Raw genomic sequence first — 6,000 nt, forward strand, 5'->3', positions numbered from 1 at the left:
ATTATAAAATTAGCCATCTGTCTATTAAAACTTTACTAAGCTAAGTTGGAACAAATGAGCACCATGATGCAATGAAATGTAACTACCAGGTATGAGGTGGACTTTGGTTTTGATTTTCTGTATGTTTTCATTTCTTTCACTTATGAATAGTTTTTTGTTTAGTTTTGTTCTGTTTTGTTTTCCCAAGTATTGCACTGTGATCTCTTATGATAATACATGTACATGTATGGTTGATGAGAACCTACATCTTGAAATTTATTATGTATTAATTTTTATTCCTATGTACTCTGCCCATGTGATATTCTGAACATCTCTATCAATGATAAAAGAGCTTTTTTATGATTGTTTTTTTTTTTTTTTTTAATGAAATATAAACTTGGCATTCCTTCTTAAGGATGGATTTTTTTTTCCTTTCAGTCTGGCTTTCTTTTCTATCTAGTTTCTGTGATTATGATCCTAGAAGTACTGCAGGAGATGTATAATAACTTAAAACATGGTTCCAATAGTGATAATTAGTCGTTCAAGAGCTACAATTTGAAAGAGCTTGAACAGTTTCCCTCTGCTATTGCAAGGTCTCTATTTATTAAAAATAGGAACTACAGTAGCTTAGCTATAAAGAGCCTAATGGAGCATTTTTGAAAAATAATTCATTTACTAATTAACAAAATAGTGTTTGTTTATTTACAGTACATAAAATGTTTCCATCAGGAAACAGCCCACTAAGACTCAGCAGCTAGCTTGCTGTGCTGACAGCAGAACATCTGCAGTTCAATTTAATACATTTACTAAATGAAGTGGGTAAATAAAGGGATGTTAAACAGCTACTTCCCAGCCTCTGATATTTTTACTTCTCTCCGGAGGTCAGAAGCACTGATGAATGATTCCCCTTCTTCCTGCTTGCCTTGTTTATGGGAGGTTCCCATGCACCAACATTGTTTCAGAGGGTGCCATGTTGCAATTGTGATTGATTAAATTACATTGTCCTGTCGTACCTCACTTTATCTGCTCATCTATCTCTTTAAATGCTCTCTATGTTACTGTCACGAATTATTTCACTCAGAGTATTCCTTTATGCCTTTCAGAATGTGGATTTTGAAGTGTGGTTTGTGGTCACAAGTCACAGCAAATGAAATAGCTGAAGAGTGGGGATTATTCATCACTTTTGCTCAGTTTTTTGCACTAGTGAAATCCAATTTCAGTAGGTCAGCAATTCAATCCCAGCCAAAAATGTTATTAGTTTTCCTTCCATAGAATGTCTTTTTTATTATTATTATTTTTCCTCTTAGAAATTATCATATATAAATTCAGTCTTATATTATGCATTTTTGTTAGGAAAGTATTTTAATTTTGCAGTAAAGTGGATTTAAGGGATAATTTGACTGTTTTAGGGGGCAGTTTTGCTAGGTTGTGTTACTCTTGGTTCTTCGTCCTGTTCCAGGTTTTATGTAGGTAGGTGATAAACCCAGAGGAAGGAAAAGATTTGGGTTAAAATCGTACCTAAAGGTGAATATTTTAGCGAATACGGTACTTTAACCAATGGTGACTATAAAATATTCAACTTTGCCGCAGAATTTTTTTAACCCAAATCCAATTTGCCATGTGGATCCCAAAGCTGTAACTGTAATAGAACTATTGAACTAAGTAATACGAAGTGCTCAAGCCACTGCTTCTTTCCATAGAAAGGCTCACAAATTTATGGCTTGAATTGTGGACCGATGTATGCAACATCATACACATACTATAGGACAAAGCAGAGAAGAGAACACCATTCTCTTCCTTTTCAGTTATGTACCTTTGCCAGAACTCCATTCCCATTATTAAACATTCAAGTCTCATGCATGGAAGGTTTAAAGGGTCCATTTATCTATGGTTGGGCTGTTTCTGTTAAACCATATAATATGAGTTGTGCTAATTAATTCCAAAGGTGATTATGTATAAAGCTTGCATGTTTTCTGTATTGGATTAATTTCCATATCTGCAGGTTTTAAAGGTAAAGTCCAGGTACTTCAGTTCAATCTGGTAATGCATTTGTGGCTATTAGAACTATGCTCATTTAGATGAACTCATGGTAGCTGTTCTGTTACCAGGTATGCCATGCATGGCTGTAATTTGTGGACTGGCCTCAAACAGCACTTTCTCTGTCCCATAGCTCAATCATGGTACTCCAGTGTTACATCAAGTTAGTAAATTTTTGAAATGGCTTGGAAAACCTTAACAGCATGCCTTAAATGGATGCTGGAAATACTGTTCTGTAGCTATTAGATTAGTTAAACCAATAAAGTAAGAGTTTGTAATAACCACAGTTAAAAATAATAATAATCTATAGGAATAAGCAAAAGCTGATTCTCTCTCTGTGACAGAGTGAGTTAGCATGTTAACATCCCCCCACACCCCATTCCCATTAAGGAAAATATTTAAAAGACTTATGGTCCATTTTTGGTCCAATTTTGATAGCTGATGAGCAGGATGTATTTTTTAAATCAACTAATAATAACCTATTTCAAGTTCATAAGTCATATTGAAATAATTTAAGAGTATAAATCATATTTAAAAAAAAAAAAAAGATACTTGATGTTACCAACATCTTGTGATTTTGATTAATCATTTATACCTTTAGAGGTATACATTTTTCACTGGTGAGGTCAAGCTGAGAAGAACAGACCCACATCAACACTTTCACCACTTTTTTTTTTTGAGATTCAACAACCTTTACATTCAATATATGGTTTTCTGGGAGGTCCAATGAATCCAGCCTTGCTCCCACCCCCCGTCAGCAGTTTGTCGGGAGTTGTTCCACCAGGTTTGCTGCTGGGTTGGTGCCCTGGGTTGCCTTGTTTCATATGGAGCTTCCCAGAAAACAAACCACACTGTGAATCTAGCAGAGCGTGCTGAATTAGTGTGTGTATTCTGCTGCAGGAGCATCTGTTTGTCAGAGCAAAAATAAAAGTTATTTATTAGCAAAAAGTGACGTTTACATATTCATACAGAAGAAACGATTTAATTCAAACTCTGTTGTATGCATACACATACCTATATCAAAGATTCTCCAAAACATGCATATGCATTCTTTTTTATTTTAAGGGAGTGCATAAAAGTTTTCTAACCATGCTTTGAACTTATTCATAAGATTTTATGTGTCTACCTGGAGCAGATTTGAAATTGCTTTTTATAAAATATGCTGCATTTATAAAATACTTTTTTGGATGCCTTTTTATTTTTCAGTGTTTTTATCAGCCCCTACTCTGGATTTCATAGAGCTTGGGGAATTTACAAAGGAGCCAACTCAGAGTAAACTTAAGTCACAGATATTATACATGCAATAGTCTGTCTGCTGACGCCAAGCCTCACTTTCCTCCTCTGCTAATAAAAGCCAGTAAGAGTTGTCTGATCTTTTGCATCAAAGACAGTGTTTATGAAGTGGCCTGTATCGTTATCTTAAAATATACGTATAATTCCTGCATTAAAAGCTTGAGAAGAATTATGAATCAACATTTCATAGTAAATTGTGCACAGATTTGAGGACTGAAATAGTGTTTCATTCATAAAAGGTTCGTAGTGAACCTTCAAAATAGGAGCACCCAAGAAACAGGCTTCCCTCTGACTAACGATACATGTTTACCTGAATTATTGTGTGTGTGTGTGGCAAGTATTTTGAAAATGTAAGTAATAATACACCTTAATTTCCATATTCACAGACTTTGGGTGATCAGATTTGTACTTAAGTGGGGTCCAGCTCTTTACATTAACAGCTTTCAGCTCAAAGTCCTCTAAGTCTCACTAAAGAAGTGCAGAGCAGGCTGCAGGGCTGTTATTCCGGAAGCATCTCACAAGGCTTAGGGATCACTTAAACCACCTATAGGTAAGGGAGCTCTTGCTCAGCTGGGACTGTTCTGTCTGGCTAACGGTTTTCTTTATCATGACTGTTTACTTCCTCAAGAGCAGGCTATGGTCTAGGCCAGTTTTCACACAGGTCAGAGGGCCCTAATTCAGAGTCCCCCCTTCCCCCAGTTATGTATATGTCTCTCAGCTGTGTTGGGGCAGCTCAGGATGATGAAGAGAGGCTAGAGGTAAAGCCTGTGCTGTAAAGGGAAGTGAGCATTCCCAGGTGTTCTCTGTCCAAAGATGCACATGCAGGTGGTTTACCTGTGGGTCCTCTGCTTTAGAGAACCCTGTACGAACAGCAGTCTCAATGTTGATTCTGTGGCTGCCAGAAAAATCTCTTTGTTTATTTCAAATATCATTACAGAAGAACAAAAATAATCTTTGTAATACACAGTCTGAGAGGTTTTACTCAGGATCCTGTAGATAACAGAATATCTGGTTGACTGTGATTTTTACGTGTAAAAGTGCCAATGAATTCAAGTTGAATTCAGAGAATATATTCAAGTGTAAAAAAAAAAAAGAAAAAAAAAAAGTGAAATATCAAAATGATGAGTGTATTCCTTTGTCATATTCAAAAATTGTGATGAGAGTCCTGGGTGTGATGTAATATACAAGAACTCGATGTAACATTGCCTTTCTGTTCTGTAGTGAAGTGAATGACTGGATGACTGGTGCTGTGGTACCAGGAAAAGCATTTTGGAGGAACTGAAGGAAACATTGTGGAGACACTGTGGCTTTAGACATCCTGCTTGCCTCATCTAGAATACAGGCTTTGGACTTTCATCTCCAGCCTCTCCAGATTCTCTACGGGTTCTTGGACTTTGTGAGAGTGCCTTCCTTCCTTGCTTCATCTAGCTCTGTATTTCCAAGCTGCAATATTTTTAACACGCAACTAAAATGCCCCAAATAAAACATTGAAATTTATGCCAAAAAAACATTTTGTGGTGTTTTTATATTTGTTTGTTTGTTTAAGTTTGCTTGAGAAGAAACTTTTTTTAACCCAGGCTGTCCAAAAAAATTGACATGTTCTGAACTTTGTTTCTGGAATTTAATTAAAAAAAAATAAAAAATAAATAAAAAAGCCAGACAACTGCAGATAAAAGAATCCAAATTTTTTTGCTTGACTTTGTAACTAGAATGGAAGGTGGAAGAAAACTAATGTTTTGGGAAGCTTGATCTTTATTTACTTTGGTGATCATTCTGTATAAATAAGGTGTTTTGAATAGGCTTTGTTGTAAATCCATCCTGAAATGATATACCCATTTATCATCACAAATGCGATAAGTGCTGAACAACTTTGGCAGTGCTTTTAGAAAAATCTTCCAGAAACTCTCATATTTTTGCCAAACTTCTGCAAGATCTCCAAGCACTTGTCTTGCCAGAAGAGTGTATGAAGGAGCACAGGGCAAAACAAAATAAGTGAAACTAATTTGCATTGGGAAAAAAAAATATATATATATCTCTTGCTTTCCTGTTTTTGCAAAATAGCTAGAAAACACATTTAGAAATAAAGGCTAATGGGGAGCAGAGGGATAAATCTAGGAAATTCATGTTGCCCCATGAAGCATAGCAGATTAGCTATCCTAGAGTAAATTTCCTAAATAATTTCTAAGCTAAGGTTTTCAGCTCTCTACATACACTGAATTGCTGCAGTGTATCAGCTATTTCTGTTTCAGTGTATGAACCATCTGGATGGAGTATCTCTACTGATTTCATGTCTTTCCTTCATTTCAGTTACTATCAATATAATATTTTTCATTAGAATTATTAAAAAAAACAAAACAAAAAACAAACAAACAAACAAACAAACAAAAAAAAACCACTTCCAGGTAGGGAAAATAACTTTGTTCACTTACTAGTATATATTTATTATAAAAATTCACAAAGTACTACAAATTTGCATGCATCTGATGTTGCTATTTCACAGCTTATGTTATAGTTTACTTATGTCTTAGTCATTTGCATCAATTAAATTGAATTGGAATATTTTTCTCCTCCTACTTTAGCCCCTCATCTTCAGCTGTCAACATGCACATGCCAGTCAGCAGAGTAGCTGTCAAAGCTGACATCAACATCTATACTTGTATTTTTCTGGTGTCTGTATCTGTCTTATTCTGA

General features: G+C 35.4%; 1 long non-coding RNA gene across 1 annotated transcript in view; it reads left to right on the forward strand.

Moving 5' to 3' along the window:
* The window catches only part of LOC311443333, a 173,816-nt gene extending 168,999 nt beyond the window's left edge, over positions 1-4,817 (forward strand). The window contains exon 5 of the long non-coding RNA XR_014697227.1: positions 4,531-4,817. This is a non-coding gene — a long non-coding RNA (uncharacterized lncRNA). The remainder of the gene's footprint in view (positions 1-4,530) is intronic.
* The last annotated feature ends 1,183 nt before the right edge of the window (positions 4,818-6,000 follow it).

This window comes from Aythya ferina, assembly GCF_964211825.1.
Source record: "Aythya ferina genome assembly, chromosome: 12".
Lineage (NCBI taxonomy): Eukaryota > Metazoa > Chordata > Aves > Anseriformes > Anatidae > Aythya > Aythya ferina.